This window comes from Topomyia yanbarensis, chromosome 2 (genome assembly GCF_030247195.1).
Source record: "Topomyia yanbarensis strain Yona2022 chromosome 2, ASM3024719v1, whole genome shotgun sequence".
Lineage (NCBI taxonomy): Eukaryota > Metazoa > Arthropoda > Insecta > Diptera > Culicidae > Topomyia > Topomyia yanbarensis.
Genome location: NC_080671.1, coordinates 450,605,062 through 450,629,352, shown reverse-complemented (window position 1 = coordinate 450,629,352; position 24,291 = coordinate 450,605,062). Strand labels below are relative to the sequence as shown.

The 24,291-nt window shown below is 38.4% G+C and overlaps 1 protein-coding gene and 1 long non-coding RNA gene across 2 annotated transcripts in view; one reads left to right on the top strand and one right to left on the bottom strand.

The window, feature by feature from the left end:
- LOC131685772 (nuclear pore complex protein Nup88) overlaps positions 1 to 24,291 on the bottom strand; it is a 236,965-nt gene that overhangs the window by 30,439 nt on the left and 182,235 nt on the right. The window lies entirely within an intron of this gene.
- LOC131685778 (uncharacterized) lies at positions 21,015 to 21,560 on the top strand. Its single transcript, XR_009304869.1, has 3 exons — positions 21,015 to 21,116; positions 21,278 to 21,419; positions 21,479 to 21,560. It is a non-coding gene; the product is annotated as an uncharacterized LOC131685778 (long non-coding RNA).

The window sequence follows — 24,291 nt, the reverse complement described above, 5'->3', positions numbered from 1 at the left end:
GCAACCATCTCAAACACGCTTGAACAGTTGTGGGTCGTTGTTGATATACCACAAAACGCACTCAGTATCGGTGTTATATACTTGCCCCCCGATCGAAGATTTGACGCAGTGAGTATCAATGAACACGTAGAATCTTTGGGTTCGATATAATCACGATTCAACCCCCACACCCCTGCTATTCTATTTGGCGACTATAACCAGTCAAATCTTCACTGGTGTATCTCGGAGGGAGACACACCGTATATTGACCCGCTGGTTTCGCATATGCCGGCTGCTTACGGCGCTCTTCTGGATGGGTTTAATTTGCATGGGCTCACCCAAATTAATTCATTATTGAATCGAAACGAACGCCTGTTGGATCTCGTTCTCGCAAATGATATCGCTCTTCCGGTCACTGCAGTATCGGCACCCATTGAGCCCCTGATTGATCTTGATGCTGATCACCCTGCTCTTAGTGTTGCATTCAATTTGCCTACTCAAATTGTCTATGAAGAGCCTTCCATCTCGAATTCCCTGGACTTTCGTCGAGCCGACTATGCCGCATTGAAAGATACGCTCCTAATCACCAATTGGGATTTTATTGAATCGGCCACCACTATTGATGAAGCAGTGGAATATTTCAGCGCCGCTGTGCAAGATGCTGTTTCCTACGCTGTTCCGCCTAAACTGCCTCCGCAAAAACCACCGTGGTCGAATCCAAGATTACGCTCTTTCAAGTGAGCGCGATCTGCTGCTCTTCGAAACTATTGCAGTTCCAGGTCGCCATATTTTAAACGACAATTGAACATCACAAGCAACCGGTATCGTCACTACAACCTTTTTCTGTATAATCGTCATGTTAAGCGCACCGGTGAGAATCTTCGTCGAAATCCAAAACTTTTTTGGTCGTTTGTTAACTCAAAAAGAAACGAAACTGGTTTACCATGCTCCATGTTTTTAGAAAATTCAACTGCCTGCACTGAAAGCGAGAAGTGTAATTTGTTTGCGATGCACTTTAAGCAAGTATTCCTCGATTGTTCCGCCACTTCGATCCAGATAGAAGAAGCAACGTGTGAGATGCCTCGTGATGTATTTGATTTCAATATTCCAGATATAACAGAAGACATGGTAGCGTCTGCTATGCACAAATTGAATCTATCGTTTGCTGTTGGTCCTGATGGTATTCCGTCTTCGGTGCTAAAGCGCTGTGCAGTCGCTCTTTGTAATCCACTGGCTAGGCTGTTCAATCTCTCGGTTCAGCAAAGGGAGTTCCCTACACGCTGGAAGTTTTCCCACTTGTTCCCAGTTTTCAAAAAAGGCGACAAGTGTAATATTTCCAATTACCGAGGAATCACTTCTCTGTGAGCCTGCTCAAAACTGTTCGAAATAATTGTGAACGACACTCTGTTCGTTCGCTGTAAGAGTTATATAGATAGTGAACAGCATGGCTTTTTCCAAAACGCTCAGTATCTACTAATCTTATGCAGTTTACCTCGAACTGCCTACGGACTATGGATTCAGGATGGCAAATCGATGCGACGTACATGGATCTGAAGGCGGCATTTGAGCGAGTGGATCATGGGATTCTCTATAAAAAACTGGAACTGCTCGGTATATCAGTGATGGCTGTGGCTTGGTTCAGGTCATACTTGACGAACCGTTCTGTACAAGTTCAAATTGGATCGACAACATCAGAATCTTTCTCAAACCGATCCGGAGTTCCACAAGGTAGTAACCTCGGTCCGTTGCTGTTCTCGCTTTTTATAAACGACGTATCCACGCTGCTTCCACCGGGCTGTCACTTCTTTTATGCGGATGACACGAAAATTTTCAAAATCATCAAGTGCCTTTCAGACTGCTTGGAGCTACAGAATATGCTGCATATGTTCGAGGTATGGTGCAAAAAGAACTTTATGTGTTTAAGTATCGCAAAATGCAGCATTATTTCTTTCCATCGGAAAAGTTCGCCAATCGTGTACGATTATGAAGTTGGCGGAAGCCCTCTTACACGAGTAGAGCACATTAAAGATCTTGGCGTCACTCTGGACCGTGAAATGACTTTTAGACTTCACTACGACGATATCCTGTCAAAAGCAAACCGACAATTGGTGTTTATCTTCAAAATTGCAGCAGAATTTCGAGACCCTCTATGCTTACGATCATTGTGCTGTTCACTTGTACACTCATTGCTGGAATATAACGCTGTTGTATGGTGTCCTTACCATGCTAATTGGATCGCGAGGTTTGAGAGTGTTCAACGTAAATTTATAAGGTACGCTCTGTGGTTTCTGCCGTGGCGTGACCCAATCAATTCACCGCCATACGAGGACCGCTGTCGGTTGCTAAGAATCGAGCCACTGCACATAAGACGGATTACTTCACAAGCATCATTTGTCGCAAAACTACTCACGGGCGACATCGACTGCTCTGCTTTGTTGACTCAGCTGAATGTGTACGCTCCTGAGAGACCTCTTCGTCGCCGTAATCTGCTGTTCCTGGAACCACGCAACACGCAATATGGTCAGCATGATCCGCTTCGATTTGCTTGCACGAGGTTCAACGAATTTGCAGAACTATTCGATTTTAATGTGTCGTCCAAGGTCTTTCATCAGCGACTACTTGACCTTTTTAATGTTGTTCGTGACAATTAGTTTTAAGTTTTTTTATTCATTAAGACAATATATGTCAGATGAATTGCTTCATATACAAATAAACAAATATCAGAGCTTAACTACGCGATTGTCTTAACTCTCTTTTGCACTATTATTGGAATTGGTCCACCTTGTGAAGTTGAATTAGTTTCTCAAGATTAGGTCAGGTATATACGTCTTCCACTAATTTTATCTACCCAAAAGCATTTTATGGAGTCTCATTGAGTGCCCTGAAAATGGAATTGAAAAAGTGGGAAATCACAGCTATAAAGAACAACTGGAGTACATTCCACACCTGAACTACGGCAATCACAGAAATTTATCTTACCCAACGAGAAAGAAAAGCATGGAGTTGCTTAGACTAAACTAAAAAGAGTTTTGCATCATGACAGCACCACTTACCGGATACTGTCTGAGTAAACATCATCTTAAGAAAATTGTTAAGCTTACAAACGATACATACCACGTCTGCGGATCTGATGTGAAACAACTGAGCATCTGCTCTGCGTGTATTGATACAGCGAAGAAGCAGGTAATAAACTTCATACGAAGTGGTGTGCCTAACTGGGAAGAGTGTGTATCTCAATAACGACAATCACTTATCAAAAGTTGTATGTCATAGTAGAAGAAAGGTGAATACCAAAATAGATCTAAATACTGGTCGCATTGGTTCATCTCCAACCAAAAATACATGTCTCTTAAGTTTTAATGATCTTTCAGCCATAATAACATTCAGCTAATGCCCCTTGTACATTAGATTAGGTTTAAGATGTTTATGTAGTTTATGAATAAAAAATCTTCAAAAAGTTTTTATCAGTGATGGTGGGCTCCACCGTTGAATTCAAAGTGTGGTTTTTAGTGCTTCGGATTTTTCTCGACAGTAACCATCTGGGTGTATAGTTAGACAATGTATCTAAACTAGTACCCAAATTAGCACTAGTTGGACACTAAAATCCAAAAAGTTGCAAGACGTGTAACTTTTTCGATTTTAGTGTCTAACGAGTAGGGTTCGTCGCGGTGCGGATGTGGGCGGTAAATGGATAGTCCGCACCGCAACCGCAAGAAAATTATAAAACCGCACCGCTTACCCCAACCGCACTGCATTTACCGCACCGCACCGCGCGGTAATGCGGTAAATGCGGTAAAAATAATGTTTTTTTAAAAATTGAGTTGGAAAATTATTCATTTATTTTGTATAAGCATATATAATAAAATGTTATTCTTATTTACACGAAAATTAATTTTGATGGACTCCTCAGAATGTAACATTTATGAAAAAAATTGCAGGTTTTATTAATAAAATGCCGTACATTTTTAGACAAATACTTTCGAAACAAGGTAAAACATTCTCATTTCTCTAAATATCAGCATAGCACTGAAGTCCTATGAAATGTAGCTGTATTTCATCATTTTTCATTCAAAAACGTTCTTCTGCAGCAATTAATAGAAAAACTTTTAATTTAATTATCCTTAAGTTATTTGAAAAAATGGAATAATAAAGTTGTATATTTTTTTCTTTAAATTTTTATATTTTCAATGACTTTGCCACATGCAAATGAAATGAACGTTTTTTGCATTTACATACCAAAAATCATCTTTAACTCTTAAAAGAAATTCACAAAAAAATCAAGGAAAAACACCAGTACTTCTATATATTATTCCAATACAGTGATATAAAACATGTTGAATTTCATCAATACGAACGTCGCCATATTTGACAAAAAAATCAAGAATCCATCTCATCTCAACCGGTATAGAGTTGTCGAACATTAAAAAAAACCTGCAAAAGATGTATGATTTACAGCATACAGTAGAAATATTAATACAAATAGGAAATTTTAGGAACAAAATACCCTAAAAACCTAACTTCGTATTTTTCAAGAAACGGCAAAAACTTCAATTGAAGTTGGCAGGGGTCGAAAATTGTCCAAACTGTGCAAAATTTTCTATCTGGGTTAACTGTGACACTTGAGAAACACAAAAAATCGCAATACCCTACTAGCATCGAAAGTTTACTTTCAAAAAGTTACAAAACTTCTTCCTAACTGAAAAATATTGATTGTTAATTCGGTAGAAAATATCCCCAGTTGGACGAACAATGGACGTACGCGAGAAAAAAGTTTTGTAGAATACTTTTTGAGAAGGAGTCTTATAAAACGGACTGTAGAAAAATTCATTGCGAATTTACACAGAAAGCAAAAGAGATAGAAATACGATGTTGATGAACGAATAGTAAAGTAATTAGCCTAATTTGGACCCCTCCTTAGTTTGGACGCTTTTCATACTTTTATCTCCTTTACTGCCAATTCCTCCAAATTCATTTGATTTGATGATGATTATTACATTCTTTGGGTTGTTTTTAAGTCGCAGTATTATAAGTTTATCTTTAAGTTCTCCAAATTAATCGAAATTCACAGTTGAGAAGATGTCATCAAAAAAGATTCATAATTCTACAATTGCCTAGAAAAATCGCGAGAAATGAGGCATTTTAAATTGGATTTGACAGTACAATTCAATTGTTTTTTTCAATGATTGGATTGTGCGTTTTATGTAATTGAAAAGATTCGTTAGTTAAGTGTTACTTTGAAGTATAAAATAAATAGGGGCACGGGCATAGCGTAGTTGGTAAATCGATTGCCTTGTACGGAGCTCACCTGTGTTTCTTTCCCAACCCCGCACATAGGGTTTGAGATTTTCCAAAAGAGTTTTCTTTACCCCGAAAAGAGGCGAATGATTAGGGTTACCAACCGTCCTTATTTTAAAGGACATGTCCTTATTTTCGAGGTTTTTGGAAAGCGTCCTTATTTTACTTCAAATGTCCTTATTTTAGTCCCAAAACCTTGGCATATACAGGGTGGTTCAACATGATGTTTTTTAACAGGGCATGTCATGTTATTGTAGTTTAGTATTGTATGCCACCACAGTTATTCAACTATATTTCGAAAATCACCGATCTGTGAGAAATGTGTTTCGTGCACTCTGATCATAATATGGTCGACATAATCGGCCAACTGACTTTCCTAATCAAAGAGTAAAAGTTGCAGTTCTCGTTATTGGATGATTAGCGAACAAATCGACCACATCCAGCACGCATTGCAGAAAACATCGCGGCGGTGACATTCCCAAACATTGGAAACCAACATTACTCGACTATTAGCCAGATACCACTTGAAATACTCGAACCCGTCATCAAAAATTGGACCAGTTGAATGGATTACCCCAAGCGCCAACATGGTCAACATTTAAAAGGAATTGTTTTCAAACAATAAATGGCAAAAAATGTTCTTTCGATTGATAAATAAACATTTCGCGATTTATTTGATTTTTCAAATTTTTGCGAGATCAAAAAAACGTCATGATGAGCCACCCTGTATTAAATTATTCAGATCAACTTCATTCCAAGAGAATCAATTTCAATTGTCAATTTCAAATACTTCCAGCGATTGTTTTTGTTAATGCATACTCTCTGCGACTCATTCCAACCAAAAGTTCTTTTACTCAAAAGTAACCAAAATTTGTTGGATAGCTCGATATGAGGTTTGGCCAAATTGGTTATCTTTGTTCAATATTGGCACTACACCATTTCAATTTGTCTCGATCAAGATTCAACGTCCCAGTTCAACTGCTGGAAAATAAGCCAGAATCCCGGCTTTTTCAGAATTCTGGCTCAAGTGACAACCGATTCAGGCTCCAATTCCTAATAGATTTGGCAAGGATGTCCTTAATTTGCTTTCAGTCCATTTGGTAACCCTACGAATGACCCTAAGGTTAAAACATCTATAGTCAAAAATAAAAAAAATAAAAATATAAAATAAATAGTGTTCAAAATATGTCGTAAAAAATAATGGTGCCAAATTATATTGGACACAGCTTATAGATTTTATTTCTTAGTAACAGTAACATATATAAATACACTAGTTGTGTCCTTCTCAAATGGTAAAAGTCATAGTTTTAATTCACTTTTTAATGCAGGCTGCAGACTTTATCAATTATTTTTTGAAGTGCGGGTGCGATAATACCGCGCGGTAAAAGCTCATTTCCCGCACCGCAACCGCGGGAGAAAGTGACTCACCGCACCGCAGTTTTTGCGGTGCGGGTGCGGCAAATACCGCGCGGTTGCGGTAATTACCGCAACCGCGACGAACCCTACTAACGAGTGCAAATTTGGGTACTAGTTTAGATACATCGATCAACTAGAAACCCAAGTCGTGCCAGTTACTAGCGAGGAGAATTCCAAACACTAAAAAAAACCATACTTTATGTTAAATCTTCTGCATAAAAAATTGGTATCGTTAAAAAATTTTCCCATTAAGGAATTTTGCATAGTTGAACTCAAGTTTACTCCAAAGTCAAGAACATCGAGCAGTGGGCTGACATCGACGAAAAATGTTGGTTTAACGTGGTCTTAGTCCTGCGAAAATAAAATGAATATCACTGGAGCACACGAAAGGCTTATACAAAGATGGCAAACACCGAACGTTAATAATAATCATTAGATTTTTAGCGCCCTGGAGAACGTTATTGGAACAGCGCACACCGCAATCGAGAAACACCTCACGAGCACTGCTCGAGCATTACGAATATCCCCATCCACTTCCCCCACGATTGGCCTGTAATGAGTTCGCACTGTTTGTCGAACTATAAACACCGAACTAATTACGCTCTGTTTTAAATAATCCAATAATAATCATAAAAATTACATTTACATATTTTAATAAAAATCCGAAATTTGCTGACATCGGCAGCATCAAATGTGGCGATGCTGGATGATGATGACGATGCCCACGGCTAAACACGAAGTCAGAAAGCGGAAATCACAAATAAAAGGCGTCTCACAAATGAGTAGCTGCTGCTGCTGCCTCAGCATTAGCCGTCCACACCGGAGTGGAGATAGGTGTGATGTCAATATCGTAAAAAGAGTTGTGAAACGTCTTACCCCCATGATTATACAGGTGAGAGAGAGAGAGAGAGAGAGAGAGAGAGAGAGAGAGAGAGAGAGAGTGACGGGTTTTCTTTCCCATCCCCAGCGGAAGCAGTTGGTTGGTCTCGAAGGGGTGCACGCGGATATCATCGACAAGCAGCACACGCGAAAAGCACGCATCTTGATAGCGGAATGAATTTTAATAATTTTATAAAGTTTTTAAATTAACACTTTCACCACGGTTGACGTTTGGGGTTGATTAGTGGAATTAGTACGCGCGTGGTTGTGGTTTGGTCTCCGGGGTGGGGATTTTATGAATTGGAGAACGGTTTGGAATCTGAATCAATACCAAGAGTACGAACCGTCGGAAAGTTTATTATTTTTCTAAGCGATGCATGGAAGTTGGATTAACAGAGCTGGTTGTGCAGTTGTGATTAAAATTTCGATGAGTTTAATGATCGATTTAAAGGGTTACATATGTTGAGGTCGGCCAAAAAATCGATTTTTTTTATTCTTCTATCGTAAAGTTCGAGTTCTTAAGAATGTTATCGCAAATTTTTATAGAGATCGATGATCTCGGAATCATGTTTTCCAAAAACGTCTTTGCGGTGACTACGATTACCGAAAAAGTTTTCAACCGATCTCAAAACTTTTTTTTTGCTTGTTCGTAATTTAACTGCCGTGTCCTTGAACGATTCCATTTTTTCATATTATTGTTATCAATTATTTAATAATTTTTTTCAGGTGAAAATAGCGATTTTTTTGAAAAAATCGTCTTCGTTTCCAAAAAGAAGAATCTGATGCTTAATTTTTAGTGTATGGTACAGATGGTAGAAGATCCCATATCACTAGAGTTCCAGGTCATGTCACCATGGAACGTGTTTAGTGAATATGAGCCTCACTTTCTTGATTGGTTCTACTGAAGACATTAGTCCAGACTGCTAGGACCGAGGTAAGACTTCCGGACGTGACCGTTTCATGATCGCGCGAGTGGTGGGTTAATGTTTGAGACCGCGTTTGGAAGTTTAAAGATGCTACGTTTACTTAACCACCGGGTTTTTTTTCATGTAGGCGAAACTCACTCTCACTGTGTGCCCCGTCCACAAATATCGCCATCAAATTTTGGAACAATATTTGCAAACACGGCACACAGAAAAAGTCAATGCACGACCACCCGCCAGCCGGCCACATCACCGCGCACAGACTAGTGATTGAGCGTTTGTATGCGCTGCACAGTGACACGACGAGTGACAAAACCCCAAAAATCAATGTCTTGTAATTCTTTTATAGATATTTATTTTATTTTTCTCTCAGTTTGAATAAAGATATCTCAAAATTTTAAATAATCGGATGAAAAATGAATTTTTAACATGTCGTTGAAGCAAGTGATGTCGAGGATTTCTGTTCAATTCAATTCATTAGAATTTTTAGTACCTTATAGTTTCAAATGGCGATATTTGAAGAGCTACACAGCCGATTGGAGCAATGTTAGGTTCATTGAAAAGAAGAATGAATATGCTAAACTATAGATGGGAGATTTTTGTAGAAAACTGATTTACGTCTGTTCTGAATCAAAAAAATCCAATTAAAAAGTTTTATATCATATCAGTAATTTATCTTTATACGTCTTCCAATTTTTGAGATGGTCTCCCATGGGTCACTTATCATGAATCTGACTCAAAATTTATTGTAGTTTCAAGATATATAGGGCTCATCTTGCGCATTTTTGCGCCGAAGTTGGTATATGTTAGTTTTTGAAAATACCCATATGGAGACACCCTGTAGCTCATAAATCTCCTTACAAATTAATTGCCTAAACAACATCATACATACTCATAATTTAGTGATTTTTACTAGTTTTGTTAACCATTTCTGCTATCCGATGAGATTGGCTACTATGATTAATGTTTATATTAACCCTTTAACGACCAACGCATTCAAATGGGTTTATATAAAATTAGTCGAAAAAATGAAATATGGAATATCAAAACTGATAGTAGAAATGGATTCAGCGACCCAAAATTAGTTAAAAACCCAAGTTTTAGCCACATTGACCAATTTTTATAATTTTGTCACAACTTTGTATGAACAGGTGCCACTGTGCGCTGGTGCAGAGTATGAAGAAATATAGAACAAAAAAAAGGCGCACAAGCCCTCTCGGTCTCCTCGATGCACAACTATCGAGGCTAAATGCAATAATCATCTTAAAGCAGTTGTTCTTTAACGCTGATACACGCAATATGCCTGATGATGTTTGCAATACCGTCAAACCCCTCAACTTTGGGGAGGGAGTATTCAAAACTGGGAAGTTATATAAGTTATATGTAGTACGAAACACTATGCATATTATCATTGTGTAATATTTCTCAAAAATTTGGTTACAATTGTGTTGGTAATACAATTCGCTGCGTAATACAATAATATAAGCGTGAAATCTGTTTAATAAAAACTATTCACTTAAATGAAGAAAGCATGAAGACTTTCTCTTGCAAGAACACAGAAAAAAATCTAGGCATATAAGGGTTAAATAACTCATAATGATTTTAATATTGCAGTCTCTCGTTAAAGCTATGCCAGGTAGCGAAGATTTTTCTAATCCGAAAAACGAGCCCAAGGTTGAAATATTTATTTTTGAAATATGCCATTACGCCTAACGTACGTTTTGCCAAACGTAATTAAACGTCGCGCAGCCGATTTTGTCGTGGGATGTTGTGGGAAATCATTACAAATCGTATTTAGAAAATATTTTTGTCGTAACACCGACTAACCTTTCAATATAGGAGCCCCTTTTTAAAATAGGAAAAGGCAGGAGTGAAGGTTTTTGAACGTTAGTAACTGTCATTGTATTGTATGGAATTACACCACGTTTCCATTACTCAGTCGGCAAAATGTTCGCCAAATTTGTGTTCAATTTCGAAGAATGTATAACATTTATAAACAGCGCAGAAACCGATTTTAAGAAAAACTTTCGGTAGCGACAAGGAAAATCGAAATTACTCAGCCTATTTCCGGCAGAGCCGTCAATATGGGACACCTAAGAGTTCTAATCGAATATAATATATTATGTATTAGGTTGTCGGCACACCTTTGTTTTTGGCGCACAACATTACTCCAATTGAATAATATATGGGAATAAGCATACCAATGGAAAGCTAGAGGCCTTAGCTAATAACTTATGAAAGAAAGTAATTAATTCTGTCGACTTGAAAAAATTTAGTAACAATTCAGTAACACGATAATTTTTTACCATTTTGAAAAATGCGCACGATTGTCAGCACCCTGCGAAAATTTACTAAAAATGGAAAAATATGAATGTTTGAATCATTAAGATTCAAAGGGAAAAGGAGATTTCTTCATTTCAACAATCATCAAAGACATTATGAACATCATTCTTCATCAGAACCAGAATATGTGTATGTGAAAAACTAGTGCGAATATTACGCACTGCTAATGCGCTGACGGATCGTATTCACTGCAATTGAATTAGTTTCAGACAGTCCATTTTTTACCAAAGCTTTAGACAGATCAGATAGAAGTCAGCCAAGAGGGAGGAGGGTTACAGGGTAACCCCGCCCCCCACCAAATTGTCTCGTCGAGACAACCTGGTATAAACAGGTATAGCGGCGAAAACACGACCAGGTGGGCTTTCTTCATATAAATGTAAAACGCTAAACCGGAAGTCGCCTTCCTGGTTTTCAGAATGGTGCCAAAGATCGATCTCTGGTATCTATTCGTAAAGCCCGTTCCAAAATACTTATATTGGTTATTGAGAGCATTTACCACAAAAAATGGGTGATGTGTAATAATGCGTAGTGCGTGATAATAAAATTTGTGAAAACCTTTTCATGTCTAGAACCAAATTAAATTTGAAATTAATAGTAGAAATGATGAATAGTATATAAGTAAATATTGTAATACCATTCTATGTAGTCTACATATGCTTGACGAAAATAAAAATAAATAAAGGTAAATTATCGTAAGATGCCTATGTGCTTGTGTTTGTTGCACAAGATGCATTTTGTGTGACAGCTGTGCATGCTTTTCGATGACGCGGCGCCTGAATACAGAACTAGCACGCAGAGGTTTGCCCCGGATACGTCTCCAGTGTTTTTTGAGTATATGTAACACCATAGGCTTTGATACGAAGGGTCAGATAGGAGCGAATACGTTTTGTCGGATGCACTAGTACCTCCAAGCATCTTCCCTAACACGGTACACCTCTTTGAAATTAATATGACATGAGTTGTATAATCACGTTATCAGAGGCACGTGATGCTAGATCGTGTAATCGTACCTCGATTGAATCATCATCGGAATTGCTAACTTAAACGGTTTCATATTCGAAGGTGTGCTGCAGGTTGTTTTGCGAAACGAACGACTCTGCTTGGGTAGTTGTCGTGAACATTATCTGTACGTTACGAGTAATGTAGTTGAATTGCAGGGTGTGAACATTTTCCTACTTAAGTTCCATGTCCGCCCTTAACAACTGTTCTACTTCCCGAATAGACGGTCTCATGCCCGTGCGCAGAAAATTCTCAAGGGGAGGGTTTTGATTGTTTTAGGTTTCTTATGACAGAAAGGTAGAGAAACTTTAAACTTTGAAGATTGGCTAAATGTCCGTATTCGAGAAGAAATCTTCCATCGACACCGCTGCCTGCTGCCTTGTGGTAGTGTCGGATTGCTTTGTAGTAGTTAAGCCTACCGACTAAACATAAACCTCTTGTGTCTCGCATTCCTCCTTCGGGGCAACTGTTAGGAACTACTTCAGTAGGGATTCTGCTTACTCTTTTTATTTTGTATTAAACGTTCATGTTTTTATCCGTTACTGCTTTTTCTCACTTGCTGTCCAACCTATCTTATTTATCTGCTAGGTGCTGAGAGTTCCTTGGCGGCGATATTTCTCCCGATACCGAGGTTCGTTTTCAGGAGCCATTTAGCTGTCAGCCACTGAAATAGAGAGATTATCGGCGGTGGAATTTCTCCAGACGACGATATCCCGATTTTCTCCTACTTCGTGTTTCTCTTCCTTAGACCCTGTTGCTAGCCATGTGAACTGATCCGAAGATGCCGACCAACTTGACTTACATTCCTTTCCAGCCACCGTCGCATGTATGTGTATGTGTATGTGGAAAAAATGTCACCTCTGTTTCTCAGAGATGGCTGAACCGATTTGCACAAACTTAGTCTGAAATGAAAGGTACAACTTTCCCATCGGCTGCCATTGATTTTTTTTGTTGATTAGGCTTCTGGTTCCGGAGTTACGAGTTGAAGAGTGCGACCACACAGCAAATTCCCATATTATCTGAAATGAAAAATTCTCGAAGGGGGAGTAAGGGAAAATTTCAAAATCGAATTTGTATTTTGGATGCCAAATGACTTTAAAATGCAGGAGGAGTATGAAGTAAGGGGTTGCTACTTTAAATTTATACTAGTTTAAAATTTCTTACCAGATCTTCCTCTTTCATTCGCCGCTGGTTTCAAGCGATGTTTCAGTGTCGACACATAGTATCTCAAAATCGTGGCTGTCGATCCATTGTATGTAATATGTGCAAATCGTACTGAATATGTAATATACATTTCCACCATTGTATTGAGCGTAATGAGACATGGAATCGTAGTTTTGACAAATGAGAAAGGCACAATTGCACCACTAGGTGGATTAAAACAGGTTTTTCTTCGCAAATCATGGGATTCAGAAGGTCATGCCACTAATGCCCATTTAGGGGTTCGCTATGCCAACATGTTTGGTATCTTCTAGTTGCTGTACATTAAGTGCCGGTGATGAACTGTGTAATGCTCTGATTGACCATGGTTCGAGTAGCACAAATCTTCAACATAAACGAACAGCAACTATGAATATATCCCGCCTTTTGCTGGAAGTAAAAGCTTCTATAGGTCCAAGAATCGTATTTCCATGAAGGAAACTTCTATGTTGGAGAGCTATTTAACCCTGTCTTTGTAGCTTACTACAAAATGACATAACAAATCCACGTTAAGTGCCTCGTGCATGTAAATTTGTAAAGCGTGATATCGACGTAATTCTTCTATCCGACCTCACAATTTACTATATTTGTGCTGTCACAGTCAATATGACTGTTGATAACATAAAAACGGAATGGCTGTCTACTGTTCGGCATATTCACCGCATAATGAGTCATCACCTTCTGATGACTTCGAAAGGGTTGTATTATACTGTGGTCGTAATGGATTTCCACTAATAATCTGCAGTGATGCAAATTGGGTAATTTTGAGAGATTTCGCACATTTCCAAAAATCAATCCTGTATCAAAGTAAACCATATATATGGTGAAATCATTTTGATCAATTGCGACAAATATCTAAAATACACTGAAATGGTTTTTGTCATGAAAAAAATCATCAAATTTCCACGAACACTTTTAATAAAAAGAATGTCAATTCGGATGAGATTTCGCATGCGTGGATGAGACACCGCACCGTGATCTCAAACTGGAGAGTAATGAACAAAAGTATTTCTAGCTCTCGTTGATGTTTTAGTGATTAGGTGTCTTCAGCTAAGTTTCATGAAACTTCATTACGCTTATACATCGGCTAGCACCTTCACTTTACATAAGGGTGTCCTCCCATTTCTAGAAACATTTTTTTGTCATGCATTATAAACATATTTTTCTTTCGCAAACTTGTGTAATGATTGAGTTAGCGTAACTTTTCTAAGGGTACTATTTATATGTTTGTACGTGCGATATGAATCTATGTGTTGTTAGGAGTTCCTTAAAAACAGTTATTTAACGGTTTCTCCGAGCAATGAATTTATATCACTCAGGTTTATTCTCGAAAGCTTGATTTAAAGCATTATTTCGTTGAAATTGTCGATCATATCCCAAAATTTACATCAATTCAAATTACTGCATTCACGAAAGTTAATGCCTGAAAATTTAAAGAATAAACCGTTGTAACCAATACTTTTTTTCGAGAGTTGTCCTACTGGAGCTGTAGAGCTAGGTTCTCGGAAGTGCTCCCCGGCAGAATCACATGCTACAATTTGCAGACGAGACAGGCAATGTCGCCCACTAAAACACTGCTTTAGGCCAATTGTAACCAGCCGTGGTTCTGAATGTGAATGTACGGTTCAGGTATATGCGGGCGTAGGTACTCGCGATCGCGTGTATCATCGCGAAGAGCTCGGGCATTTGTAGTTAACGTGTTCGATCGCGTGTGCGTTTATATGTCGCGTGTGCTAACGTGTATGTAACTTCGCGTGTATAAATTCTATTTTTTAACCGTGTGCCTTCCGCATATTCGCGTGTGTTCTTGGATAATCGCGCGCGGACCGTGAGTCTGATACTTTATTTTTTGGTGTACTGCTAAGATGCTAAAAGAATGTGAGATCCTCCATACCACTAGAGCGCCCGGTGATGTCGCCATGGAACGTGTTGTCTAGTGGATATGACCTTTATTTTTTTATTGGTCCTACTGAATGTATGGACCTATGTTATTAGGACAGAGTGTAATGGTTTCCGGACGTGACCGATTCATGAGCGCGCGAAAACGGACGTTTGTAGGTTCGTGTTTGAGACAGCGTTTGAAACTTCGTGAGTGCTAAAACGTTCTCCTTATTACCGGGGTGTTATTAAGTTTGCGCGATCGCGAACGTACGTGTGCGTTGTTAATCGCGAAGGGCTTAAGCGTTCGTATGTTAACTTGTCTGTCACGTGTGCTCGTGTTCATGTGACTTCGCGTGTACAAGACTAGATTTTGTAACCGTGTGGCCATTCACATATTCGCATGCGTTCTGGGATGGTCACGCGGACCTTCTTTCTGATAGTTAGTTTTCGGTGTACAATTCACATTCTGACAGGGAGTATCACTAGAATTCTCGGTCATGTCGCCATGTAACGTAGTGTTCAGTGGATATGAGAGCTTTCCTTTTTCTAATTGATCCAATTGAAGGCATGGACCTAGTCTGCTGATATCAAGGATTTATATATTAACGTGTTTGTCACGAGTATGTGACTTCGCGTGTACAACTTCGATTTTATAATGACGTAGTGTGTATTTTTGTTTGATCGCGCGCGGACCGTGAATCTGATGCTTAATTTTTAGTGTATGGTACAGATGGTAGTCCGTTTCCCTATGAAAAAACTTGAGTTCCAGGTCATGTCCCCATGGAACGTGTTGTTTTGTGAATATGAGCGTCACTTTTTTGATTGCTTCGACTGAAGGCATTAGTCCAGACTGGTAAATCTTTCGGACGTGACCGTTTCATGATCGCGCGAGTGGTGGGTTAATGTTTGAGACCGCGTTTGGAAGTTTAAAGATGCCACGTTTACTTAACTACCGGGGTGTGTTCATGTAGGCGAAATCGCGGGCGTAAGTGTATGTGGATTATTACAATTGCATGGTCGCGTTTGTGGCCAGGTTTGTGTAATCGCGAAGGCCACGAGCGTTTGTACATATATGAGTATAGGTAGCGTATAGTAGAGATATACCAATAAAAGGAATCATAAATTGCCGAATAAAAAAAAGATGCAACGAGCTTGACTAGAAGTGTATAAATTGAGCAATATTATTTTGGTATACATAAATAATGGAAAAGCAAACTAATAGATGTACAAAAGAAACAGACTAATGAAGTAGAATAGAAAAACATATGTAAAATGCAATCAAACTCCTCTAAATGCAGCAAATGTTGTATATTTATCATTAACGACAATTGCATGCTGTTAGACTTTTATCAAACTATGCTGGCCGGGAATGGATGACTCACGTGCGTCGGTAAATTTATTTTACCCTACTTTATCCAACCCGACTTTGCCGAATGAATAGAACCAAATGCTGAGATTAATCACCAGAAGCATTAGCCACTATTCTATCATATACGTCAGTTCTGCATCAATTCCCTGACCCAACTGTCATAAATACTCAGACGAATACATACATAGATAGACATACGACTAGCACATAACAGTTGTACACTAGTACGAAAAACTACGATTATTACTAAGCTACAACTAATAGGTTTCTACTTATTCTATTTTATTAAATTAATTTATTTATTAAATTAATTTAATTAGTTAATGCATGATGAAGAAGTCGACCGATAAATGGACACACAATGACTCCCTCCGTGAGCCCCGTCTACGAATACCACCAATAGAACAATATTTGCAAACATGGCACACAGAAACAGTCAATCTGCGTCGATCCGCCAGTCGGCCACGACACCGCGCATAGACCAGTGGTTTAGCGTTGGTATGCGCAGGTGCAGAGTATGAAGAAACATATAACGTAAAAAGGCGCATAACCCTCTCGGTCTCCTCGATGCACCACTATCGAGGCGTAGTGCAATACCCGTCTTAAAGCAATTGATGCTTGATGATGTTTGCAATACCGTCAAACCCCTAAACCTTGGGGAGGGAATAAACCGAAGTAACCAATACTTAGATACATAACCCGTTTAAATAAATAGACTCACAATCCTATATGTCACGGTGCTAAATTTATGGATAGTCCTTATTAGAAACCTATACCTGACGCAAATGTTCATTTAATGGCATTCCGATGTGAAAAAATGTATTTTAGCAACGCATCCTCTGTCATACGGCATCTCTCCGAATTGTAGGGGAGAGATGCCGCACGACGACGTTTTCCTCTGAAATTCAAAATGCCTTCTGAAAGGTCCCAACTATTCAACTGATATATAATTTACCAATAAAAACGAAATTCTAGTATGGTAATGAAAATTTTCGGTATTCCTCAATGCAACATGATTATTAATAATATTTTTGTGGGTTAATAATGAGGATTATTTTTCATCTCCAAACAAACTCGCAATACCATATTACCGTACTACAGTGACACTTTATACGAGATATAGAAAGTGCGGCATCTCTCCCGACATTACCCTATCCACCACCACATAACTTGAGGCAGCTCAGATATCAATTTGAGAGGCACCGAATTGATGGACAAATTTGCTACTTAATGTAGGAATTCTCCCAAGATTTGCACGATCCGACAGAGAATAGGTGTTAGATGTAACTCTCTGCTCTGACGATGTTACACATGAGTTGGCAAACTGGCTCGTGCCCATCGAGCTAGAATCGTCGTTATCTGATCATAAGTACATAGTCTTTGATCATTCAAACGTACTCTTTCGGTTGAATGACAGTATATCTTCGGGTTGTTATCGCTCTGTTATCTCAATATCCCCTCACGTTTTGATATATCCGCTCATCAAGAAGTGTCTTCATTCCATTGGGAGTGAAGAATACTTCCGTATTGTCTATGTTCTCTGTGTCGTTATTTTCCTTATCCTTAACCTTACCACTTCCTCAATCCTTCCCATCAGGGAAATGAAGAAAAGACAAATTATGGCTAGACACGAATCTCCGATCAACATAAGTCAGTCGCTACTAACTCCTGATTCATGTCGCCCGCATATACAAACACATTTATAGTTTAAGTATAAAAGAAATGTCGTTTGTGTACAAGATAAAAAGAATAGGGACACCAGAGGTGACTTGAATTGGTTCAGAACGAATATTTTGGAAACGGATGAGAAGCCAGACTGATAATCTGATTTCATCAAATTCGACACATTAATAATGGATACATTCTTGTTTCCTGATTCATATAATCTTAGCTACGAATCACAATTCGTGCTCGAGAAATGATTAACAAAACAATAAAATATGCAATTTAGACAATATCCCTAATCATTGCGAAAGCATGACTCGTTTCATGAATTTAGAAACCGATTTGTTTCTGTGTAGTTAAAATTTGAGGATATCACTGTGCATTTACTCCTTTTCTTCCTCGCTGTGCTTATCAATTATAGCAGAACATAAATTACAAAAAGCATTTTAAACCAGAAATGGTTATTGTAACAAATTAGCTCTCAAGTTTTGGCGCTATCGCTCCTAATGGAATTCGTATGCTGATTGCGTCCTTTCTTCCGGCCAGTTCGAACACCAATCGAACGCGAAGAACAATGGTAGCTCAGCAAAATTCCCTAATCACCCGTTTGTTTGCGACTTCTCCGACGGCAACCAGTATCTTGAGTTAAAAGAAGTTCCACCCTAAAAGAGGTAGTCACTACCGAAACACTCACTCGTCGACGGTGTTTTCGAAAGTAATTATAGGAAGGAGGCTATCAGCTCTGTTTGAATAAAAATAGCTCGATTAGCGTACTCCTCGAACCCCGTCTCGGATCAGTATCAGCTAGGCGATTTTCAAAACACCAGTCGAACTAAATCTTCCCGATAGTGACGAACTGACGAAATTATGCTAATTGGTGCGGTGCGATCTTCACTCTGGTAAAAAGGGCGCGAAAATGGCGGTGGCAAATAGCTTCTTCCGAGTTGGTTTCGTTATTGGTCGAACGTCGCGCGCCCAGGCAGATAGCGTAGTTTGTTGAGTGGCAAATGATCCTGGTGGGAGCAATTATAATTTTCCTATCGCTGGTGTTTTATTAATGCAGAAAGAGTTTGCCGTAGTTTTGGTGGATTTTTCAAGGGGCGTGGGGAATGCGAGAAAAGTGGTGGTTCGAACGATTCTCGAAACGTGGAAGATATGAAGCAAACACTCGTTATTAATAATATTATAAATAATGGTTAGCTAAAAGTTCGATTCCAGTACAAAAATATTATTTTTTTCATGTTAAATTATTTGCCACCGCACTAATGTAACTCGTGCTCGGGCAGAACTCAGTTTATCTCTCTAGCATAAAGCCCCAGGACTAGATCCACTAGTATTAAAGGGTGAACAAATCTCGCTATCAAAGGCGAGCTTCTACCAGACCATATATGTATGAACTTCGCGGCTAGCAAACAAATCCTTTCTACTTTCCTCCACCGAAACCACGCTACCGACGAGCGGTGAAAAGCAAAAGCAAATAAATCGAAAACTTTCCGAAATTTCCAACATGTATTTTGCATTTTCTTCAAATTAATTTATAAATTTAAATGTAAATAAAAATCTATAAACATTGCGCTATTTAATCCTTTCGCTCCGGAACACATTCTACCGTCCCAGCTTCCCAAGGCACAATCACATTAGTTGGTGGATGCCTACGCCACTCCCGGACCGGGAACCACCGGGGCTGGCATTCGAAGCCAAAGTTCATGAGTATCATTCCCCCTTCCCACAGGCTTCATTCCACTTCGTTCGCGTACGCCGCTCTCGGCGGTTGAACACAGGTTGTACATTTAGGCAATCGCTTTCAAACACACGCGGAACCGCAGAACCCGAGCCGTTAGTTTGCCATTCTGCAGTAGGCTTGACGGAGAGGCTTATACCCACGCAAGGAGATTTTGCTTTCCGAAACGAAAGCAAACCAAAAGGATCCGGCGGATTCGCGAGGTTCGGCCGCTTTGCTTCGGGTTGTTGCTACTGCCTGGATAAATAAATAGGTACCTGTACGGTGTCCTAGTGGACCGTTTTCGGTGGGGCAGATAGGGGGAAGCGGATTGCTCTTCACGGCGGAAGGTGTAGGCTAATTTTGCCACTCGAACGGCGGTTTCATGTGAGACCCATTCAGCAAATATGTGCGGTTGCGTTGTAAACTTTCACGCTTCTCATTGCTTTGAAGTTATATGCCGTTTTAGCGTCGATTTTTTTTTCTTACAAACAAGTATAATTTTGGGATCCAGAAAGGCCGGAGTGGTAAATGATTAAAAAGGATGTATTGTATCCCGAGCAAACGGATCATAATGGCTTGATCCATGGACTTCTTAAAATGTGTACGTAAACATAAGTTTTTAGTTAAACCCCGGGTTTGATGGAAACTGTATTCATTTGCAACTGATTAGACGTAACATCCCTTATATAATTTAGTGATTGGTAAATTGAAAAATTAAACTTGTTTAATTCGAGATGAAATAAGACTTCGAAAAGAGTGATTTTTAGGTTTTCCTAGATCTTTAAAACACCAACAACTACATAGACTCTGAACAATTCATGAATACATACGAACTTTTTATTAAATCTGTCTCAACTTAGTTCAAATACTTGGTTGTTTCTAAATAACCGTGGACTGTAAATTCCTTAAACGTGAGTTGTCGATTCGGAAATCTATCGGATGCTTGGTTGGATCAGATACTTTCTTCAAATATCAAATGTCTTCATTTGTTTTCAGAAACAAAAACTCAGAGTATACATTGTTGCTTTTGAGTAAGAATTCTTCCTGAAATTCCGTATTCTGAAAAAATATCCAAAGTTTTCATAAAAAGTCTCTAAATGTCTTCACTTCATTTCAAATGTAATCAAAATGAAGACATGTCTTCACATCTGGCATCTCTGAACGTTACCCCCAAGGAGCTTGGTTACCCCTCTCAGCTGGTTCGTTAACAGCGAAGCGTTACGAAATTTTTCGAACGATCGTAGCAAGCGAAGGCTCAGTAAATTTTCATTACAGTTTTTTCTTCGAGGTGTTAAGATGCAGCACGAATATCCTCTCTACTGGAAGTGATTGACGACTTCAAATTACCCAGAAATAGGAGATGAACCAGCTTGTGAAATGGCCGCTCTAATACTCCAAACTGCATTTTCCAGCCAACCACACGAACCGTGTTGTCTTGACCTGGGTGAGTTTATATGCAAGTTTTCATAATTGGGCCGGTAGATTGTCCTCCTTGATTATCGGAATTTTGCCTTCCCTGGAGTTGGCCTTTTTACCCTATTAGCTACTAGTTTGTAGCTCTACCAGATACTAACGTAATCAATTATTTTGGAATTTTTCACGTAGTACTTGATCTGCACGTCCTGTCATCGATCTCCTTATAAGTTGGCTCAAGAGCCGTTGGTGAATATGTCTTCAGGAACACCACTACGGCAAACACTTCGAAGCATCAAATTGCTGTTCGATGGGAGTTGGACGACATGGTGAGGTAGGTACCATCGTTCTTTCATGCCGGCTGGATCCGAAATTGCTGTTTTCTAATTGCAGAAGTCAAATTAATCCCACTCTTTTATAAACTCCACGTAAAGGAACCTTTGAAGACTAGACCAAGCACGAAACTCGTATAAATGTGAGTGTTGCGTCCTTCAATTTTTCATATTTTTTTAACGTGGTTCGATCCCTTAACGTAGTTTTATAAGCTTTGAATGAAAATATCATACTCACGTATCATGCTAATCGTTATAAAGTAGTGAAATTATTTCATGTGCATCGGAATAATGGAAGAGTTATTGCAAAACTCAGCGCGGCATTAAACGCAAAAACTAATGTTGGGGGAACTAGATCCACTGTAATAAGCTAATGAAAGATACAACATACCTGATTTTTACTAACTTTTAGTACCATACCATATCCCATTTTTGTCACATTTCCACGCTTTTATTTCAATCTAATGAAACGTATCGCAATATCAGTTACGAAAGGAAAACCATAAAAATTTGGTGTAATTGTGTCTAATAGATCGTTCTTTAACATGTGTCTATTTATTGTATTACCTAAATATTATAACCTGTGTAGAATTTCCATTTATATCCTGCCACAACAACGCATTAATATCTCTAAAGATTGAATTTATGTATCTGATCTGATTTACTGGTATTAAAATAGGAAGTTGTGAAAAAATACCTTTCGACCTTATCAAATAAATCTCTGCTTATGTAAACTTTAAACATAGATCCGTAGTAAGGAATTTGATTCGGAAGCAGCCTTGAAAATTGAACACATGGGGGTGGGCGTAGTATAGTTGGTAAATCGATTGCCTTGTACGCAGCGCACCTGGGTTCGAGTCCCGGCCCCGCACATAGGGTTAGAAATTTTTCATAAGAGATTTTTTTAACCCGAAGAGGCGAATGACCTTAAGGTTAAAACCTCTATAAACGAAATAAAAAAATTGAATACATAAATGAAATAATCATAATGACTCGAGATAGTCACTGAAAACTGAACGAAAATTCAAAATGGTATTAGTGATGCATTTTTAAAGCAAATGCATCAAAGACCAATCGATCATGACAATTTCGGATGTCGCTAGAAAATGGAAAGATGTTCTAGACTAAGTTTACATGGTCTAGATGGCACAAAATTGGAATGAGTTGAGAAAAGTTTTATATGAAAAATCTGTCTCAGAAAACATTATTTGTCCAGACATTTCTGTGATCTGGCAGGCGATTCGTGGATGTAGTGAAACAGTTCAACTCTGTTTCAACTTGATCTGCCGTCCTGCCACGATTACTAGTTCTGCGATAACACGCAAATTTAGCACTAAATCAATTACATATATTAGATTTAAAAATGAAACTACATACATAACTTATATGTATATTAACTCAATGTGTTCGATAATATTGTCAAATTTTTAAGAAATAGGTGAAACCTTATTTATTAATTACTAAGAACATAAGCTCTTTAAACAATCTTGAAAACCATTGAAGCTAGGAAAATATTTCCTAGCTTTAGAAAAGTTAAGGGAAAATGTTTTTCTACTGTGTGCTATACTCTAATAGGAAACATTTGAGCAAAACTGTGATTATTAATTCTGTAACTTTCAGTTTTCAACGTGATTACTGATTGTATCTTGTAACTCACGTAAAACTTGTTAAATTGTTCACTAATAACATCACCAAATTGACACGAATCTAAAAATATGTTTAAGCACAATCATTTCTGCATCACTCGCTTCTGATAAATCGTGTCACTGTTATTCATTCTTCTTGTTTGCGAAGACTTGCTTTCAGTTTTTCTTGTGTTAAATTTATGAAATTTATTCCATTCCAGTGAAACATTTCTAATACTTTTCCGCTGATTTTGCATGCTGTCATGATTTTCGAGTAGTCCTATCAATCTTGTGGCTATTTGGCTGATAAAATCGGGGTTTCAATGTATAATAATAGATATTCAGCATTCGAAGAAGTTACTTGTGAACGAGTGTAGAACGACTTTGTTTCTACTTACTTGAAGTTAGCGGCGTAGCCAGAAATTCGGTTTGGTGGGGGTTTGGTGAAAATCGATCTTACTGTCCAAACGGCATAATTCCGAAACCGTAATTTTTGAAGTTTTAAAATTATGCAAATAATTTTTCAGAAAATAGTAACAGAGTTTGTGTCTTTAGCGAATTTGTTGAGACTTTATTGTAGTCATGAATATTAACCTGAGAAAATTCACCATTCTTTGACGATATACCGTCAAAATTATTTTATCAAATGATGCGCTGTTCAACGTTTGTAAAACTCATCGAAGATACTAAACCTCCGAAATTGGCGGTTTCAAAATGACCCTATCTTGACCTTAAATTACTGTTTTTGAACATTTGACCTATACATATAATTGGTCATACAACAAAAATCAAATACTCATCGAAATCGATCAGGACCTGCTAGAGTCGAATGGAAATCGTCATTTTTCATAAATTTCTCTCTACATTAGGAAAGTGTTATCCTCGTTATTAATCATATTACGTTTTTGTCTCAACTCGATGCATTCCCAAAATAAAAACCAGTTTTAATCCACCTAGCGGTGCAATTGTGCTTTTCTCATTTGTCCAGACTTCCAGATTCCATGGCTGGTTATGTTCAATACAATGGTGGAAATGAATAGTACATGTTCAGTACGATTTGCACATATATACAATGGATCGACAGCCACGATCTTGAGATACTATGTGATACTGAAACATCGCTTGACCGCCGCTGGTTTCAAGCGATGTTTCAGTATCATATAGTAAGATCCGGGAGGTCCGGGTCCTGCCGAAAATTTTCAACTTGTTAAGAAATTTTAAACTAGTTTTAATTTTGAAGTAGCAACCC